Genomic DNA, 20,923 nt, shown 5'->3' on the forward strand with positions numbered 1-20,923 from the left:
AAGACAACAATTCTTCCCTGGGCCATCTTCAAAAGGACAGTTTTCCCCATCTTGGATTGTGAAATAACTGTAGACACAGATCTTGTATCTGCCTTGGGGGTACCAGCCTATTGTCTTTGTCAAACCCCAGGAAGCTCAGGCTGACACTTCCAGATCCTCAAAGGGCAAGACTTTGGGGCCAGGCCATCAGGAAGGAGTCAGCCCCAACCAAGACAGCAGCCAACTGTGGGAAAAGTGTGGAGCTGAAGCCAGAGCTCTGATCAGGGACTTAGTTCAGCATCATCTCTTGTCAGCTAAGCACAACTGCTGCAGCCAAGAAAGCATGTTTCAGTTCGCAGAAAAAGTGAAGAAACCCAAGACAAACAAACAGAAAGCTAGGGAAGGAATTTTCACTAGCCAGTGTGCATGACTTCAGGATAAGAAATGCCAACAATATTCTTGTGACACCCCAGCGTGAGGTGAAATTTCATTCGTGTGCAGTGACTTTTCAGAAATAGGCTGCAAGGAGAGATATGTGTCCTGCCAAGGGGACAGAAAGGCAATACCTGAGGAGCAGGGTGTAGAGCTGCTGACTGAGACAAGAGTATTGTTGTGTGCAGTGATTTTTGGTGTTTACCGAGGCAAAACTCTGTGGGCCAGTAAAGGAACATTTTCCTTCACAGGAAAGGAACAGGGCATTTATATAGGTTGTAGCAACCAATCCCTGGCAGGTTTTAGTCCTTTTCCTTTTGCTTCGTCCTTTTGCTTTTTCTTTTCCTTTCTCCTTTTGTTTTTTTTCTTTTTTTTCCTTTTGTTTCATGCTTTTTCTCTTCTCTCTTCTCTCTTTTCTCTTCTCTTCTCTTCTCTTCTCTTCTCTTCTCTTCTCTTCTCTTCTCTTCTCTTCTCTTCTCTTCTCTTCTCTTCTCTTCTCTTCTCTTCTCTTCTCTTCTCTTCTCTTCTCTTCTCTTCTCTTCTCTTCTCTTCTCTTCTCTTCTCTCCTCTCCTCTCCTCTCCTCTCCTCTCCTCTCCTCTCCTCTCCTCTCCTCTCCTCTCCTCTCCTCTCCTCTCCTCTCCTCTCCTCTCCTCTCCTCTCCTCTCCTCTCCTCTCCTCTCCTCTCCTCTCCTCTCCTCTCCTCTCCTCTCCTCTCCTCTCCTCTCCTCTCCTCTCCTCTCCTCTCCTCTCCTCTCCTCTCCTCTCCTCTCCTCTCCTCTCCTCTCCTCTCCTCTCCTCTCCTCTCCTCTCCTCTTACCCTTTGTTTTCCATTACCTTTTCAATTCAGGCCAGAGCTAAATGCCAAAGGAGCAAATGTCCTTCTTTTAATGACGCTGATTTAGGAACCATTGTATCATCTGACTCCTCCTACAAGTCTGCTTCCCACACCATACCAGCATTGCTGTTTCAGAGCCCGCCGTCCTGTGAACTGCTAAATGGACATGCAGCAGCCAGCAGTAGCTGCTTTCCTTTTCGGTTTTCTTTTTTTGTTGTTGTTGTTGTTGTTTTGTTTGGTTTTGGGTTTTGTTTTTTTAAATTTATTTATTCTCAGTAGCCAAAGCAGTTCTTGGCCTATTACTCCCCCATGATTTTGAACTCGGGATGCAAACCAAATCAGGGCGGTCCCTGCTCCGGAGTCGGTGCGAGGCAGTGGAGAGGCTCCCGGAGGACTTGGCCAGCTATCCATCCATCCAGCGAGGCCCAGGAGGCTGGGGGTGGTGTGGGGAAGGCCGGTGCTAACGAAAGCATTCTGGTTGGCAGTGAATGTTTTTATTTTCCAGACTCCGCAAAACCGATCTGTGTCTGCGCTCATCCATTCAGTGCATGCTCTCCTCAACAGCCGCTGCATCACGCTCTGTTCCTGTTCGCTGTTGACCGTGTGTCCACATTTATGTGTGTGTTTTATGTGTGTCTCTGGCTAGGCCTTCTCCATCCTTTTTTTTTTTTTTTTAATTCTTCCTTACTTTCTTTTCTTCTTTTCCTTTCTTTTCTTTCCGTTCAGTTGGTTTGTTTTGCTCTCATTCTTGTTTCGTTTTCTATAGTTTAATGGCAAGTATTTCCATTAGAAATTATTTTTGATTGATGCTGTGTTTGTAACATTTTTTTTCAATTATTATTTTTATATATATCTTCTTTCCCCACCTTTCCCTTTTTCCACACTATATATAAATATATATATATAAAAAATCTTTTCTTCTTTTGTCATTCAATCAAATTCCAACCAAGAGCCAGTCAAATCCACCACAGTCTCGCGCTGAGCTAGGAAAAAAGTTCTCGTAATGACATGAAAGTGGAGAATACAGTTCCCCAGGCCGTAAGTTCAAATCAACTCGAAGTTGAAAGTGTGACATGATGGCGTCATGTAACAAGCTAAGAATTGGTTGCATGACATGCCGTCAAGTTTCGTGCAGGTGCCGTGATTGAAGCATTTTTCTTGGATGTTGTATCAGTTGATGATTGGCCAGTCATGATCACATGTGCCTTTTTTGACTTTGTGCTGCCACAATTTTTTGCTGTGCTCATTTTCGTTTTGTTTTTGGTGCTTGCAGTGGTTTCTTTATTTGTCGTTTGATTTCTCGTCAGCGTTTTATGCTTCTTTAGATGTCACATAGAAGGAAAAAAAAAAGATGGATTCCTAATTCTTTAGAAAAAAAAATGGGATTGTTGTAACTACAGATAATTTGGAAAAAAAAAAAGTAGAGAGAAAAATGTGTGGTTAATTTTTTGCACTGAAAATCTTGTGATTATTTTTTTTTTCCGGAGAATTGGGGCCTTTTTCAATTGACACCTTTTTTTTCCCCTTAGGATATTTCAAATCACTTTCTAAAAATTTTAAAAAATAAAAAACAAAAACGGAAAAACCAAATCAAAACTAAAAAGACTAATGATAGTAATGGTAGTTTGCAAACTATAGCAACCAAAAAAAGCAACCCCAAGAAAAGCCTCATTGTATGTCTTTTCAAGAATTCCTAATTCTAAGGTGCCGTATTACAGCAACTCCAGCAAAAATTAATTGCTTAGAGGGAGGGAGGGATTGAGTGGGAAAAAAACCCATCGAGATCAAAAAGCAAAATGCATCTTTTTGTTTACAACTGAAAAAGGGTCCTTGACGAGTGTTTTTTATTTTTTTATTATATTATTATTTTTGGTGTTGTAATTGTTTAGACTGCTGTGTACGGTTTGCTGTTTGTTGAACCAACAGTGTGAAAACCTGCCAGCATGGATTGATATTCCGCATGACACTTTTCCACCAGAGTGGACCTTTTGCAGTTTCTAAGTTTCTTGATGTAATAAATCACCGAGTGTATAAGAAGAACCTGCTTGCTAGAAGGAGATAAGAGCTAATCCTTAATGATTAAGCATCCTACTTAAATGTCAAGCCTAGTCGGATCATGATTATATTTTTTTAAATAATTTTTTTATTTAAGAAATGTTAGCTTTACTTTTTTTTCCCCCCCACAAAAAAAAAGTTTACTCCAACAGTCTTTTTTATTTAACCTCCTGTAAATTGCCTGTTCAAAGTCCTACTTTCTGACACACAAAGGAGTAGATGTTATTGGCAGCTACGTCTCCACAGAAAGCTCATACACTGTCAGAGATGGCACCCCATTAAAATGTAGTACTCCCCTCTCCTGATGCCTTTCACCCTACAAAAGCCTGACAAGCAAGATTGTGATCTGGCGTTGCAAAGCGGCACTTAAAAATAACTGAAATGCTGCTGTCTTCACGTGTGTAGTGATGCAGATTTACATAGACACGCCCTAATTTTATTTTTATTTACTATTATTAATATTATTATTATTACTAATAGGAACAATTGTGTTTTTCTTTATCATGATCGTGACTACCTTGCTTACTTTGGGTTTGATCCGGTTCCCACTGAAGTCAAGGGGAATCCTTCTGTTGATGTTAAGTGGGAGCAGAATCAGAGCCAAGGCCTTCAAAAGCAAAAAACACCAAAGCAGAAGCCCCATCCTGTCCCAATTGAAGGGAGAAGAAAGCATCCATTACTTTCAACGGGAGCAGGATTGGGCCCAAAAGAACAGGCTTGATTTTAATTTCATTTTCATTTTTAGGTCTTTTTTTCCCCCCCTCCTGTCTCAAATATTCCCCCCACACCTTCCCTACTTCCCCCTCCCCTTTTTGATTTAATTTGCAATGATCTTCTTCATTTTTTAGGGCAGCAGCTGAATGGGCCACATTTAGAAAAAAAAAAAAAGTATATATATATTAAAAAAAAGTGAACTGTTGGATTACATCTTTGACATATCAGCAAATATCAGTCGAGCTGAAGACTTCAGACCTATTCTCTCTTTGATTGTTTAGACTGTAACATTTCTTCAAGAAAAGTATCACATCTGCTGACTTCGAAGGACATGCGCTTGAAAACAAACAAACACATAAAGTAAAATCAGAGCAGGAGGAAGATGAACCGGGATTTCTGAAGAGACACTGATATCACCACAGCGGCTTTTCTTCAAACAGGAGATGCAAACCTGGATTCTGGCAAAGGAGTGCCTGTTTGCCACCAAGGATGCGGTTACCATGTGAGACCCATGGTAACAGTCACTGAGCATCTTTATCTGTCATTCCTTAGCTATATAGGGACCAAAGGACAAAACTTTTTACCGCAGACTTGTAGCTGTATGTAAAATATGGAAGTTCTTTCCTTTTCTCTGAGCTGTTCCTAAAACAGTTTTTGAGAGCGATTATATGAAATATGTAAAACCTAAAAAAAAAAAAAAACACAAAAAAAACCACAAAAAACACAAAAACACCAAAAAAATAAAACCACAAAAAAATTACAAATGCTTAAATGCTTTTAAAATGGCAAGATAATAGTTCTTTGATACTTTGGGAGGTTCTTTGGTTATACATTAATTAGAGTCTATGAAGCTTTCATATGGTTTTCTGTATAATACGCAAGGATTGCGTTGTTAAAGGCAGGTAAGATGGATATCTATGAAAAGCAAAAAAAAGTAAATAAATAAATACATAATTAAGTACATAAAAAGGCATAGAAAAGAGAAAGGAAAGATGGTTGATATTAAATGGAAAACAAAAAGGTTTGTAAATGCTTCTAACTCTCCCCATTTAAAATCCTAATAGTTGTACAGAATTTAAAAAAGAAAGTTTAAAATACCTATATAATAGAAAAAAATTAGACAACATAAAAATAAAAAAAAAAAACAAAAAAGCAAAAAAAAAATACTACATAGAAGTTAGCGTTAATGCTAAAAACAAAGATGTTGTAGAACTGTAATTTTGTAGAGTTTAGATTGAGCATAAATTCCTACTCTCTGCCAATTGCTGTTGGATGCTGTTATTTATCGAGGAGAAAAAGGAGAAAAATGGCTATTTTGGCAGCTTTTTTAACTGCAAGCATTCCAGCTATTAAAAAATAAACAAGACAAGACTCAATTCTGTAGACAATGCAAATGGGAAAAAAAGAAAAAAAAACAGCTGTCTTTTTATCAGACGTTAGTTCTAACTTGAACAACAAAACACAGCTAAACGCTTCATGTCTTCATGATCTGCTGTCCGCAAAATTCCCATCATCCTATGCTTCAGTAGCTTCCATATTTGCTCTAGAAACCTTCAGGGCAAGGGATTAGCCTAGTACCTTAATCTTAAAAAAAAAAAAAAAACAAAAAAAAACTTAAAAACCTAAAAAACCTTAAAAAAAAAACCATAAAAAGTAAACTAAAGAAACAATCTCTTTGAAGAATTTCTGAAACTGTTTACAAGGAATTTTGAAAAACAGGGGGATGTTTAAAAAAAAAAAAGATGCTGGCTCTGTTTTCTGTAAATAAATTTGCATATTTTGTAGGACTTTTAATTGTAATGATAGAGAAAAAACAAGGAAAACTATTTAATGAAAGCACGATATTTATCTTTGGTAAATGACTTTAGAGCAGTTAAAAATAAGACATTGCTTTAAAAAATCTGACTCAGAAAAAACAATGAATTATTTAAGAACACATATATTTTAAAGAATATCATATTTATTATAATTTATTTTCACAGTCTTAAAACTTGATTTACATAATTCTCACACTTGTTTGCATCGATTGAGCAGTGTGATAATTAGTTTTGATTATTATTTGGTTATACTCTTGTTTTTGGTTACTATTTGGTTAATGCTCTTGTTTGTTTTTCTCAGTATTTTTTATCTCAATCTCGAACTTTCTTTCTCTGTTGTTTTTCCTTTTTCGGTTCCTTTTCCTTTTTTTTTTTTTTTTTTTAATGTTAATTTTGATTACATATTGGGCCTGACCGTGCAGTCCTTACTCTTCCAAAACTCTCATGGGGATATAACGAGCATTTTGCCAGAGTAAGGACTGAAGCAAACTGAGCCCACAGCTAGGAAGTACAGATGTGTAACGCAGCTGCAGTTCCATACAACTGCTCTTTCACTCTCAATTCCCTAAAACTCCTTGTAATCTTCTGTAATTATTGAATGACGCTTTCCAGCTTAGCCCTAAATAAAGCACAGTTTAAAAAAAAAAAAAAAAAGCCGTGTTCTTTACTTCTTGATGGCTTTTCTTAATGTGTTTGCTTTGAGAACAAAATGAATCTATTTCGACTCTTTCATTAATATACATTGTTTGAGTATCAGAACAAATCCCTTTGTTATATAAAACGTATCTCATTGGATTGAATTAATGACACTGTTTCATTTAATGTCTGCTTGATATTCCAGAGTGGTTTACCTTAAACCTAGTAGGTTAGAAGATCAAATAATGGTACATACAAATTAGTGTCATTGTAGCTCCCATTTGAAGCCTATTGTTTGATTTCACGCTCATGGTTTTTTCATGCTGATAACGATAGAGGCCAAAGCTCGGGACGTTGCTCCTTTTGCTGCTTTGGGAAAACCCTGTGAAATTCAGGAGTCTCCGGAGATGAGGCTCAATTTCTTCCTCAGCATCCCTCACATCTCGTGTTTGAATGGTTATTTTCCTTTCCCCTGAAATGGCTGTACCAGATCAGCTGAGCTGAGGTTGGGGCTGAGATCAGGAGCCTTCACATTCTCTCTGTTATTACAGCCGCATCTGCATTTGAACAAGTTGCACAGGCTAAATCTACCTCTAAATGAGACCAAAGTGCTTGTTCATAATTTGAACTCCGTAGGAAGGAGTTCTCTAAGTAGAAACTCCTATTATTAATACTATCAGTTACTTAAGTCTGTTCAGGGCAGTAGAAATAAGAAATATAAATAAGATTATGAATACAAGGAGGGAACACGGTCGGTATTTGCTTTTCTTCCAAAGGTAAAGGCAAATACAGGAATGCACATACACCAAACCTATCCCTGCTTTTCAGCAGAGAAGATGCTCTGCAGAGGACAGAGAGGCTAGAAATGTGGGCACTGAGAGAGAAAATGAGGACTAGATCTCCAATAAGAAGAGGTTTCTATTCCAAAGATTATTCAGCATCCTGTCCTGAGCTGCAGGGATGAACAGACAAAAGCACGGCCAGGTTGAGAGTAAAGTGTGGGGGAGGGCTGATGAAAATCACTACTTGAGGGAAGAAAACCTCACAACAAACAGGGAGGACTCAATTTCCCAAACTGGCATAGCAAAGGGGGAACTAAAAGGTGCTGGCTGACTGTCTCCCCAGTTCCCAGGCCACCTTCATACCCTCCCCTGTGACTTTCAGTGTCCCCAGAGCTCTTCCCCACCCTGCTCGAGGTAGATGCTGCATCTCTGCAGCGTGAGTCACATCCTGATGGATCTGCAAGAACACATCCCTGTCATCCAAGCAGGATGGGCTGCACCCCTGGGGCATCCAGCTGGGAGCACTTCTGGCCAATGAGATACAGCTGGGGGCTGTTGACTGATGATTGTGAGACAAGATTTCTTCTTGTTTCAGGTACCCTGCAATACACAGCAGATAAAATATCCAGTGTTGGAGGGCAATCAGCTCGCAAAGGGAGACCAGAAAACACTGTCAACATGACTCTATGACTTAGGTCAATGCCCCAAAATGTAGCACTTTGCAGAGAAACCTTTGGCGTTACTGGACTGGGGAAATTGGATGTGAGGACAAGCAGGGACAACAAGTGACACCAGAGAGACCATGCCTGGTACTGACCTTTCTCCCAGGGCATGCCCATGAATTACACTGCAAGCTCAAAATGTGATCATACCTCCAAGTTCAGCCCACAGTGAAGGGAAACACCACAAGGCTGTCAGCCTGCTGGAGGTTCATTTACACCAGAGGTTCATTTACACCAGAGGTTCATTTGCACTGGTGTGCTGGGAAATAAAGCACAGCTGTCACCACCCTGCTGCCTAAACCAAGTGATGGGTACTTGCCATGCCCAGCTCTCTGGCTGTGGTAGAGGCACAGACTAGAACACCATGGGCTGAAGCACAAATGTAGGGACAGTCTAACAGCTGGCTGAAACACCCTTCTCCAGGCTGTGCAGACACACCAGCCCTGATTTAAGTGTTTGTTTCAGGGACACTCTATGCTTCTCTCCAGGAAAAGTTCACCCACTGACACTGCAGGTGCTATAAAGCAAAACAAATTGCAACACAAGCCTGCTTCAGCATGGGCTCTGTTGTTGGGGCAGGCAATTATCCAAAGAAACATCCCAATTTGAAGCAATGAAAATGAAGAGAGAGACCAGGTCTACTGAAAGCCTGTAGCTGCATGTCTGTGTGCACCAGCACACAAAACACTGCATTACAGAGGTTCAAAAGTGACTGCATGTCTGATGCTGGCTCCTCTCTCTAGTTTGTAGCTGCTAAGTCACATTACATTAAACAAAAGGGTTTTTTAAAGGTCAAACATTCATCTTTCATCAGTGTGCTCCTTGGTACCACTGTGATTACAGTAAACTTGAATCCTATATCCATGAGTAGTTCAAGCCAACCTTTGGTACAAGAACAGGACATGGTTTGCTGTCATTCTTTGGGGAGTTCCATGAGGACACTTCAACCAATTAGGTTGAGGACACCTCAACCAACCATTTTCGGGTCCCTGAGAAAGCAGTTCATACCCTCCTGGAGTCACTTTTCCATATCAGCATTTCTTGACACAGGCACTGAGCCACTCATCTTTTGCACACATAAGAATGTGTGAAACAATTCCTCCTCCCACCTCCATCCCATTCCTACTCCAGGCAGATGTCCATTAGAAAACTTTATTTTATTGGAGGATAATATGGGCTTCGAACAAGGCTTCAGAGTTCTGCCTGTTTTCCCTTTCTATAACAAATATCAACATAATGTTTGGAAATGTCCTTGCAAAGCAAGGTCAGGATTCTCCAACATTTCAGTTTCCAACAGCACATTTCTCCCAGTCCCAAATGTGACCTGGGGGCAGCAACTGTCCCATAGGTGTAGAACCATGAAAGGTGTTTGTGATCCCAGGAATAACTCACACATCCCAGGGGGATTGGCAGATGGGGAAACTCATCAGCAGGGACTTCAGTGCAACACTGTGCAAGATTTTGCTCTGCACCACCTGGAGAGGGGAGCTGCTGATGCTCCTCCTTAGTGATGCCCCTTAGAAAAGCTCATTTGAAACAGCCTGACTTGTCCTGCCAGTCCAGAGCCAATGAAATGGGAATAGGCTGCAAACTCAAGGCAGCCCCCTGCTGAGCCTGAAAATGTCTTCTGGAATAGCATTGCTGTCTACTTGTTGAGGAAATCAGTTCTTAAAGCAGTTTTCAATACCACAGCTTCTCTCTCACTACAGCAAACACATTAGAGCAAACACAACCCCAAAAACCACTCAGAAGGTTCCAAATCAGAGCCCTTGTATTTCATTTATTAAGGGTATGAGGTCACTCATAGAACGATGGAATTGTTTGAGTTGGGAGGAACATTTAAAGGTCATCTTGTCCAACCCCTTTGCAATGAGCAGGGGCAGGATCAGGTTGCTCAGAACCTCATCCCTCTGCACACTTGCCCTCACCATTGTGCAAGCTTCTTGTTAACACTCACACAACCTGAAACCTTCCCCACATTTCCTCTGAGGAGCCTCTGTAACATCAGCACTGGTAAACACACAACAAATGCTGGGGGGAAGAAACACCCCCAAAGCAAACATCCTCTCACATGGCATTCATGAGCTATCCTGAATTCTGGGTCTCAGTCTGGTAAGTTCTGAACTTGGCATGGACCTCCTCCAGCAAGAAAGAGGAGGGAAGGTGTTTCCTTGCACAGGTGTAGGTAAGCACATGCCCTCCCCTGTAAGCAACAGCCTTGCAGGGCACAGCACATTCACATGAGACACAAGAAGGTTCAAATTCTTCCCCATCCAGATGAAGTTTGCCTCTGAGACTCCTGACAAAGAAGATGGCCCTGATTATAAAATGGTAGGTCAGTCCAGGGAGGTGTTCACAACTCCTCCTTTATTTAGAAATCCACTCATCTTGTTTAGAAAGGTGGAAATAGAAATGGCAAGAGGAAGTGGGTGACTCTATAACCTCTCCTAGGAGACCCAAGCTCCTAACACCACTCCTGAATATGCTATACATTGAACAGGACACTGGCTCTCACCTTGGTACTCCTTAGCCTGCCCCTCATGGCATTTTCCTGGAGTGTGCTCATTGCTGGGTTGCACTTATTGCTTTCAGCACTCACAAAGAAAAGCACAAACATGCAGGTTGCAGTCAGCTGGTGAGTGGGTAGGTAAACTCTCCCCAGTGGGGAACCTCAGCCTGACATCCCAAAAATGGGTGCCTGACTGCCCCCCAGAGAGAGAGGCCCTAAATTTCTCCTCACCCTTTGAGGCAGATCCCATCACATACTTTATTTTCTTCCACAGACAGCACTGAGAATGCAAGTGCCTAATTCAGTGTGGTGAGTCCTACCAGATAGCAAAACACCCACAAATTAGGCATCATGACTGTGATGCCTCCTTTGTGATTCCCTCCTACAGAGGATGAGAGATGATTCCGCTTCAGCGAGCTACAGAGCAGGCTCCAAAACTGGAACAGTTGTCAGAATGCATATTGTACACAGATCCTCCTACCAACTCCTACAAGAAACGATTACCTTCTTTCAGCTAGAACAAAGAGCTATTAAGTGAGACAATGGGCCTAGCAGCATTGGTGAACCATCTGTCATCAAGCGTTAGACATTAGCAATGTCTTTTTTAAGCCAAGCCAATAGAAGCCCCCAGCCACTGTTACAATGGCACACAGGCACAGATGAAAAGTGTCAGCCCAACTTACCCTTGCTTTAACTCCTTCCACTCGGTCTGCTCAGCTGCTGCTGCTTCCTGTAGCAACCCTAGCACACGCAGGAAAACACAGATTTCTCACAATAACCACCACACTGCACTTTGCACCACAGGTCACACAAGTGCAGCAGGCCTGGGCTGCTCTGGGGCGCAGGCTGATTTGTTTGGAGGGCTGGCAAGCAGGAGACTGATACGAGACACTTTCCCTTCCAGACCCAACTCTCCTAACTCCACGGGACAGCTATCCCAAACACCTCTAATTGTGTTCCAGAGCCCAAATGCCAAAGAGGGTCTGAGTCCCTGTGCACAACTCTGGTAGCTGATGAGCAGCAAGCAGCCAAGTGTAGTATAAGAGATTAAACATGAGGTTGAGACTGGGACATTGAAAACTGAGAGCAGGCTGACCGTATGTGTGGGAACAGTCATCAGGCTCCTCTGCCCAGCCTCTGCATCCCACTCAGTCAAAAATCCTGTTCTGTTCTGGTTGTACAGAACAACCTGAGCCAAACCGGGATAAAGAGATGGAGAGCTACCTGGCTGTGCGGATTAAGCTCTGTAGCTTTAGCAGGAGTTGTCCTGTACCTGGCTTATTTACACCTATCAGTTTCCAGCCTAAAAGCCTGACCTTAGAGCTTTACTAAGTATTTTCTCTCTTTGATTGCCAAGCTTTTGCAGTGCTGGGAGGGGGCTGAGTTTGAGTGAAATACTGGACATCTTAGGTGTTTTATTTTTTCTAGAAGTAAGGAATCCACGTACAGCAACATGTTTGCCTGAATGAATTACAGCTCAAATCCAGTTTAACCAGAGACTGGGGAATTTTTCCTTCCATGGAGGGATGGATACAACCAAATGCCAAATATTAGGACAGGTTTTCACACATTAGATTTAAGGGAGCATTTCCTTCCCACAAACCACAAACAATGAAGAACAGCAGGTGAAGGTCTGCAGATGAAGCGAGAGGACAAACCTGGCCTGACTGAACAATGCTTTGCCTCCACCCAGATCTGGTGAAGTCTTTGGTGGTCCTGGAACAGCAGGGTCTCTATCACTGCTCACAAGCCCAGCTGATGCCTTTTTTAGTTGCACTTTCAGCTGGGGACCCAGGAAAAGAGTGACATGTCACTCCCAGTGGTTGCTCCTCCAGGGCCTGAGCACACAGAGCTACCTTGCCTGTCCCAGAGGTGACAAGCCAATGGTCATGGCCGAGCCTTACACCTGGCTAAATTAGGAAACGGCTTCCATGCAGATGGAAACCAGTAAATCTCATTGGGGAGGTGTGGACTGAGAGAAGCCAAGTGAAGCAGGAAGTGAAACAGATTAGCCATGGCTGGCGCTCACTGTTTGAAACAGCTTCAGAGAGGGCACACGTGGCTGGGAATGCATGCAGGAGAGAAGTGCTGGTGCTCCTGGGCACCCTGGGCCGAGCAGCAGTGACTGGCAAACAGACTGGAGGTGTGTTAAGGCGAAGAGGTGAGAGATTCACAGGAAAGCAGGATCCAAGGGGTTTCAATCCAGCTTCTCCCACTCTCTAAAAATATAAATTCAAAGAGAAATATAGAAGAGGGACAAAACTGGAATTTGAGCAAGAGGGACAGGTGTTGGTGAGCATCACATGGCAAGAACAGAAATGGTATGGATCAGAGGCTTTCAGATCTTCAGTCATTTCACTGCATGAGCAATGTACAATGTGACTGGAGTGGAGACTGAGTGAATCCGGGGTCATTGTGCAGCACTGCACATGCTAAACAGATCACTGGGTTCTTGCATGACCTGCCCTGGTCCAGTAAAATGGCACCATTGTGATGGTGGCTGGAAACACCCATGAAGAAGGCACACTGCTCCACAAATTCTTCCAGTGGCTGGTCTTTTACAAAGCTCCTCCCATGTCATTCCAACTGGGGTTGTGAAAACATTCAACAATGGCCTCTTTCTGCAGCAAAATGAGTTAATGGGGACATTTACAGCTGCTTTCAGTGAACACCTTACAAAAGTCAACAAGAAACTGCAATTTTAGTGTGTCAAAGGAGCCAGAATATCAAAATGTCCCAACATGCCCATCTTTTACCCAATAAAATCCACGGCCTGTGTGACAAGCTGTAATAGACAAACAGCAATGCTCTGTCATTCTTCTGTGCAAAAACACCTTTAGCCCTTTGCCTTATCAGGCCTAAAGTCATTTCCTTGGCAATAAGATCAACAGAAACCTCTGCATTTTTCTTCCAACAGTTAAATTATTTATGAGCTTTGAAAATAATCCCACTTTGTCTTCTAACCCCAGTTTTGCATATATATATAGCGACCCCTGTGAATTCTTCAGCTAAAATATGCATTCATTACAAAAGCATTTCAGGGTATTTTTTTCTTTCCTCTTTATCTACTTGTTTGAATATGTTGTAAACTTGATTAATGTTGCCTTCTAATCTCTTTCTTTCTAGAGAGAACACCTGGAGCTCTTTTAACCTACCTCAAATAAAAAATAAAACCCAAGAGACAAACAACCCAAGTGGCAATGTCACACTTCCACAACCCTTTCCTTTCCCTGGCCATGGATTTCTCCTCTTCTAAGAGGGTGGACACACAGGAAAACTTGTGTCAATGACCCTACAGGGCCATGGGCTTCTTCTAAAGCCCCTTTCCTTATGCTCCTAATAACCTGCTTAGTTTCAAGCCTCTCTCAGGCTGGAATAGTTTGGGGAGATTTATGACAGCAATTCTTCTGGTTCCTTTCACAATGTGTTTTCCGCTATTCTCATCTATCGCTCTGCCAACATGCATCATTTATTTAATACCAGTCACTAGCCACATTAAGCTTTTTGCTTTTTTTCCTTTTTTTTTGCTTTTTTTTTTTGTGGAGGACATTCCCCCCCATACCTGGAGAAGTCGTGCAGGTAAATAACATCTGAGCCAAGAGTCTTGGACCTGCCTTTTCTGCCTCCATCCACAGCTTTCCAGGGGTATCAATCATCCCCGAACTAGGATTCTTCTCAGTTTAATTATGCTAATATCGCCATAATTTCATTCTCGTTAACAGCAATTGAGTTTCAGTCTCTGCAGATGGTGGAGCTGGACAGTTACCAAGCCACATGCCATCTTGAGGGGAGGTTATGGACCAGTGCTTAGCCTGTGGCAGCGCTGCTCAGCACCGTTTCTGGGTTGCATCACTTCACTTTACCCATTTGTGAAATGGCATATGCCTTTGCCTCATACTGGTTTTGAGATTTACAAAGGACACTTCTAAAAATAGAGAGCCCACTGCCCAGCTCATTCTTGTTACAATGCAACCCTGCCTGCTTTGAAAATTTCAGGACAGACACTCCTCACAAGGAGCCTCAGGAGAAGACAAAGGAGAACAAGTACAAGGTACACCAGGAGAAGTTTGTTCTCAACACAGGAAAGACATTTTTTACAGTGAAAACTATCACTAGAACAACCTCCCCAGGGATGTAGTAGAGTCTCCATCACTGGAGGTTTTCAACATGCCATTGTATTCTACTGGATGCTAGATAATCTCATCCAAGATCCCTTTCCCATTAAAATTTGGACCACATGAACTTTCTAAGTCTCTTCCAACATGGGATATTTCATGATTCTGTGGTCCTGTGGTTGTTGCAGGTGTGCACAGGTGTGTGGCTATGTTACCACGATAGACACCAACCCTCTGAACCACCCCATGAGAGCAGCTGTAGTCCCCAAATCATGGCAGTGCTGATGGGAAGGACCTCTGTGGTTTTCTCCTCCAGCCTCCCACTGAAATCAGGCTGGGCCTTCTGGGTGTGTGCCTTGTTATTCTCACAGAATAAAGCTATTAAAGGCTGCACAGGTAAATTTGTATGGCCACAATCACACCTGTGCTGTGGGGACTGGCACCAGTGCAGCCCCTCTGCTCACCATTGTCCAGCCTGGTGGATGGACCAGGGTTTGCTGCATCTCCTTTCTGGGCTGGGTTTCTCTTCGAGGAGAACCAGTGTGGGTTGGGTGAGTGGTGAGCACAAAACCAGTCATTACCAGTGAAATATTGGGGTATGCAGAGGGACCGGGGCCTCAGTGCACATTATGAGGAACTATTCTGCCCCACGCAGCAGCTCCAGTTCCACCCAGTGGAGAATATTTGGTTTCCCAGGGATAATCCATCACTGCCTTTCCTCACCAGGACTGGTCCGCCGTCTGTGAGGTACCAACACATCCCAGACACAATCCTCAGCTCCAAGCTAAGGGAAATCCCACTGCTCCCTGCTGACAGGCAGAGGAAACTTCAGCTTAAACCTGGCTACAAGTCAGAAATCAATACTGCATAAACCAAACTGCACCAGTTCTGCAGGAAAGGCCTGACATTGTGACTGAAAGTGTGATGGATGATTTTTACATGGATTTCATATTTAGGTTGTTGGGTTTTTTAATCCAAGTACAGTCTAGTAAGGCAAATAGAAATTATGATGGACTATTGCAGCTTTCTGGTCTGAGGAACATATTAAAATCTCTTCAGGAGATGATATCTGACCAGCTTCTTATGCAACTGTTGCCTCCTCCTGCTCCATTTGACAGCTGACCTTCCTGATAATCAAAGTAAGACACAGATGGCAGCTGCACAGCCGAGGTAAACATGAAATGGTCTCTGTGACAGCCCAGAAGAGTCATTGTTTTCTCATCCCTAAATCAGATGGCATCTAGGATCCCAGCCAGACCCATCTTCCCCCAAGCATTAAAAGCACACAATGAATGAAGAGGCACCGTAGTCAAAAGGGTGAGAAACAGCCTCAGTAAGATTTTGTCTTGCACTTCAGGTCTTGAGATACTTTTAGGATATACTTTTATTCCATGGAAAGGACTTTGTTTTTCTTTAATTATTTCATAGGTTGGTGGGGGATTAATTACAACATGAGAGAGAGTCACTTTTTAAGGGCAAAAGGTTTTGAATTCTGCTTGCTTGATCAGGATGACAACAGTATTTATACTGATGGCCAAAAAGGGCATTTCTGACTCCAATTCCATTTCCAGAAAACATTAACTTTGCCTCACGGTGCATTATTTGAACCAGCACACGTCGCCAGCGGTTGAATAAGACAGTTCCTCCACACTCCACGACAGAGTACCGACACTTACTAAATTATGCTGTTAAATACTGTAGTATGGCCATAAAATACAATGAAGGCCCGTGGAAGGGTGCCAGCCCCTTTCTGAGGGAGAGAGAGAGAGAGCTTTTGGAACCCTGCCTGTGGCCCGTAATTTTCACTTCCTCCTACTACAGCCTGAAGTGACATGAAAGGACTTGTAAAGTCAAGTCCAGGAGGCTGGTGGGGATTTGAAGGAGTGAAGATGAAGTTAGAACATCGTTGGTAGCATTTGACCTACTTGAACTTTGCTGGGAAAGAAGGAAGGAGCCAAATCTCCCACACACCTCTACAGCAGACCACACTGAAGGAAAGGGAAAAAAAAAAAAGAAAAAAAATAATTCCAGCCTGCAAAATCTACATTTTTCAGCTCAGAGAGGGGCAAAATATTGAAAACATATAAACTTCTAAAAGAGAAAACCGTTCAGTCAAAAGCAGCAAAACTTGGCAGAAAAGTTTCTGGCTAGCAAGATATTTCAGTGTTTCATGGGAGATGGCACTTTGTGAAGGAAAAGAACCAATGGCACAGGATGGGAGGATGGAAGAATTGCTTACACACACTGAGTCTTGTCAAGTGCTGCAGCAATTCACATGGACCTTGACATGTGAAGTCCAAAAATGACTTAATGGTAGTCCAACCAAAAATGAAGTCCTTTAAATCCAGCAAGCTCAAAATTTTATGGTTTTTGTTATTAGTGATTACAAAGGAGTTGAAGGATAGAGAAGGAGTCAGGATGGACCTTTGTGAAAAATATTTCAACAGGAAAGATTTGTCCTTCTCCAGTGGTCATAATCTGACTTGTCACACTCTGTGTGTGCTTAAAACCCTTCAGTGCAGGAACACAGACAAAATGGTGTTGCCCACTAGGCTTAAAATCAAGCTGAGGAACAGCAACAAAAACAAAAGCAATACATGACAACTATTCAGGTCAGCTCAGTGACAGCGCCTGGCAGACCACACACACAATGTTCTGCCCTCCTGTTTACTACCACAGTCCTACAGAGGTTGCTCAGCCCATCAGAGGAAAGCTGAAAATAATAATGAGGTGGAGATGGGTGAGCAGAATTCCACAGAAATTTTTGTCTTTTATGTTGACACATACCTTGATCTATTTCTTATATCCCCTCACCTACAAACTTACACACAAATCCAGCAAACAACTCAGCCTAAAATGTGTGCCCTCAGTTGTCTTGCACATAAGCTTTCATCAGATGGTCAAAAATGGAAAGCAGCAGAATTTTCAGAGCAGCAGTGTTTGAACAGAGACAGACTTGGATTTACCCAAACCACCCTATGTTCATTTTCTAGGCTGGGTGTCCACTGGAGGTGAATCTTTGTTACACACTGTCTCTGGAACAGACCGAGCTTGAGGCATGGTTTTCAAATTCATTAAAAATTCACAACAGCTCTGGTGGCTGCAGAAAACCTTCACATGGTTCCTAGGGATACCTCTGTCAGCAAAACTCAGAGCTACCTTATTCCACACAACCTACTTCTCAAAGCCCTGTCCAGCCCAGGCACACGTGGACAGTGACTGCCAGCAGCACTTCTTAGTGAAATGATTTGAAAGAAGGGGTTAAGCCCAGAGAGACAGAACAGCCTGGAGAGCCCCTGCCCAGCACCAGGAAGTGCTTTGCCTGAATTTCAGGGTGTCTGACACCATCACAAAGCACACATGTACCAGACAAGGGAACACCATCAGCTTCCAGAGAGTGCAGCCTCCAAGGAGTGGACCTGAAATGCAGGAAGCAGCATTAAGGAAAATATTAATGACCCTTGTCACCCAAAATAAAGTCTATCTCAAAGAAAATTCCCCGTGCCAAAAGCATAAGACTCGTTTTTCCACCCCACCCCACCACACTCCACCCCTCTTAAGTTTTTCCTCATCTCCACTGCACTTTGCATTTTGGAGCAAAATTCTCAGTGCAGTTGGTCACAGCAGTTCAGCTGGGGACAGGGATGAGTATCAGGAGTGGAACAAGATACACAGAAGGGTCCCTTTTACATTTTCAGAGACACAGACTGTATTTTCCCCTTTCCCTTGGGCTCTTGTCACTTCACTTTCCACTCCCACAAGCAGCGCTTGGAGAGCAAGGAAAGTGGGGGAGAGGTGTGAGAAAGCTGAGCCATCTGCCTGGAGGAGAACAGGGATGCAGGCACTGGCAGATGAGCTCTGCAGGCACTGCCACGGTGTGCTCAGGTCCTGCCACGTGCTTCTGCATCCTCAGCCCCTGCCATGGGCACCCTCACACACGGGGGAGATGCAGGGGAGTCTGGAGCACACACCAAGGAAAATTGATGGGATGCCAGACTTCCAGAGACAGGCAGAGGTTCCCCCCTCTGCTGCAGGAATGAAGGGCTGGTAATAAACTGTGGGGATAAATGGCAGCAGCTCCCCTCACTGCCTCTGTGTGCTCCTTGAGGAGGTGTTGGGCCATGGCAGAGGGAGGGATTTAGTGAACGGCCTCTGTGACAGCAGGCATCAAAATCACCCCCAGTGCCAGCTGTCCTCACACAGGACTGGTCCTGCTCCATGGGTCCTCTGCCTGTAGGATGTCATTTTGTCTCTCGGCCTCATACTTCCCAACGTGACAAATTCCTTTTCAAGCAAAAGTCTTTTCTCCAACTCCTCCCCCCCATTATAAATATATGAGAAAAAACAAGCAAACCAACAATGACCAGACAACCAGCTCTTGACATAAACCCTTTTGGCTCAGTTTTTTTGATAAATACTAGTGTTTCTTTATCCTTCACATTTCACTCTTCTCCACAAACTCTGAGCAAGAGTTTCAGGCAGACCTCAGCTCTTGAGGCTTCTCCATGAAGCTCCTTGGGAGAAGCCAATGTGCAGAATCTGGGCAGGGAACTCTCCCTCTGCTTGTGGAGAGTGGACAAGACATGGAGAGAGCATGTGCCCAGGACGCTGCAGCATGGTTTGTCTGTAGATATTCTGTTTTATTTCATTGCAGGCATCACTTCAGTCGTTGTTATAGTGGAAATGGTCCCATCTAGCTGCCAATACCAACATCTGAGCCCGAGATCATCACTGTTTGGGTGAGCAGAGCTCTAGCCATCAGACCTGACTGCATCATCAGATTGCATGCACAAACCTGTGACAGAGACCAGCACCGAGCTCCAAAGCCCAAACCTTCTCTCCCTCCTTGAGTGCTGCAGCCATGAGTCTGCTCCTTTCTGCTCTTCTTGGCTGCAGGCTGAGATGCAACACTGAACTGAACTGCCCACCTGAACTGACCCTTTCTCAGAGGCTTTGGTACCAAGGCGTGTGAAACTGCATCCAGGTGCTTCCCTCCACATGCCAGCGTTGGCAGAAAAGCAGAGGGGAGCCAGAACACAGAAGGATACAGAGGGGAAAGGAAAGCTTCTGGCTTTGGGGGCTTGACAGAGTTTCTCAGACCCAGATGGATCCTGTCAGCAGTTTTGGATACTGAGGTTCAGACCAGGCTTGCAGAGTCAGCCTCACAGAAGAAGGAAGGACAGTTTTGCTGTATCTCACCTGTATCTACGTTCTGGGCAGTGAATGAAGGAAACACCTAAATTCCTGTCCAGCCAGCTGCTTTTCAAGGTTTGAGAGAGACAACTTTTGCTGAACCTGTCAGATAGGAAAATAAAGCACCCTCTCAGATGGCTGGCTAGCAAATGCCACTGCCCCCACCAGGCCACCAGCTACCTAAAATACAGTTGCAAGCCCCGTGCCTAAGCCAGGCACACCTGCTAATGTTCAACTTTTGTATTTTAACCTCAAGAGAAGCTCTTGTTATGGTGAAATATATGGGGCAGCAGACCATGGCAGCAGAGCTAAAGCCCATAGATCACAGAGTTAAATATTCTGCTGTGGGCTGAAAGTGAGAGCACACAGTTTCAGCCCATGTGTTGGTGGAAGTTATGAGCACGCGAGAAAAGGAGATTTATAATGAGAACGGCAATTCAACCTCAATTATAGTGCACGACTGTCTGCACACTATAAACTGAAGGTTTAATAATGAGGCAAGAAGGCTGAAGGAGAGAATTTCATTGTGTCTGTTTCACAGCCTGGAATTCTTACTAAATTCATCAGATTACTTGAGTTCTCCTGACAACTGTAGCAGTATAACTAATTTTAAAGGGGTTTATTGTATATTCAGACTGCAGCAGAAGATACGGGCAGAGAAAACCCCATAGCAAAAGAGAGCTCCAGATTGAGGACTATAATGTATATGAGATTTGAAAGAAGTAAGTGCTAAAAGATGTAGACAGCAGTTTTTCAGGGTCCTTAACCTTGATGAATAAATGAATAAAATCCCTTAAAAAATTGCAGTGTTTCTTTCAAGTGGTTTCCAGCATGTTAATGATCAAGAGAAGCTGAGAAAATTGCTGGGAAAGGAGATGACTTTCCTCAATATGCTTTTACCACAGAGACTATGAGACAGACATGAATTGTAAGCAAATAATACGCAAAATATGACAGAGAGAGAAGAACAGAGGCTCTTTATCTGCCCATAATGCATTTGCATACAGATGTGTTGACTGCAAGATGTTGTGATGCTGCCAAATCAAAGCTTTAATGGAGACTTGGAGCCTTCCAGTTCTGCCCTATTCAGGTACTTAGACAGGACTCCCCTGTATTGTGTTTACCTTACCACA

At 43.2% G+C, this 20,923-nt stretch overlaps 1 protein-coding gene across 17 annotated transcripts in view; it reads left to right on the forward strand.

Moving 5' to 3' along the window:
* The window catches only part of CELF4 (CUGBP Elav-like family member 4), a 713,618-nt gene extending 693,107 nt beyond the window's left edge, over positions 1-20,511 (forward strand). For 13 of the 17 annotated variants that reach the window (XM_074532918.1, XM_074532917.1, XM_074532926.1 and 10 more), the window contains one exon: positions 4,151-6,487. The gene's annotated coding sequence lies outside the window, so the exon portion shown is untranslated. Of the gene's footprint in view, positions 1-2,197; positions 2,286-4,150; positions 6,488-19,251 lie in introns of those variants that run through there. The other 4 variants (XR_012578161.1, XR_012578162.1, XM_005489665.3 and 1 more) reach the window with 4 other exon arrangements.
* Positions 20,512-20,923: the final 412 nt, after the last annotated feature.

The sequence above is a fragment of the Zonotrichia albicollis genome, chromosome Z, assembly GCF_047830755.1.
Source record: "Zonotrichia albicollis isolate bZonAlb1 chromosome Z, bZonAlb1.hap1, whole genome shotgun sequence".
Taxonomy (NCBI): Eukaryota; Metazoa; Chordata; class Aves; order Passeriformes; family Passerellidae; genus Zonotrichia; species Zonotrichia albicollis.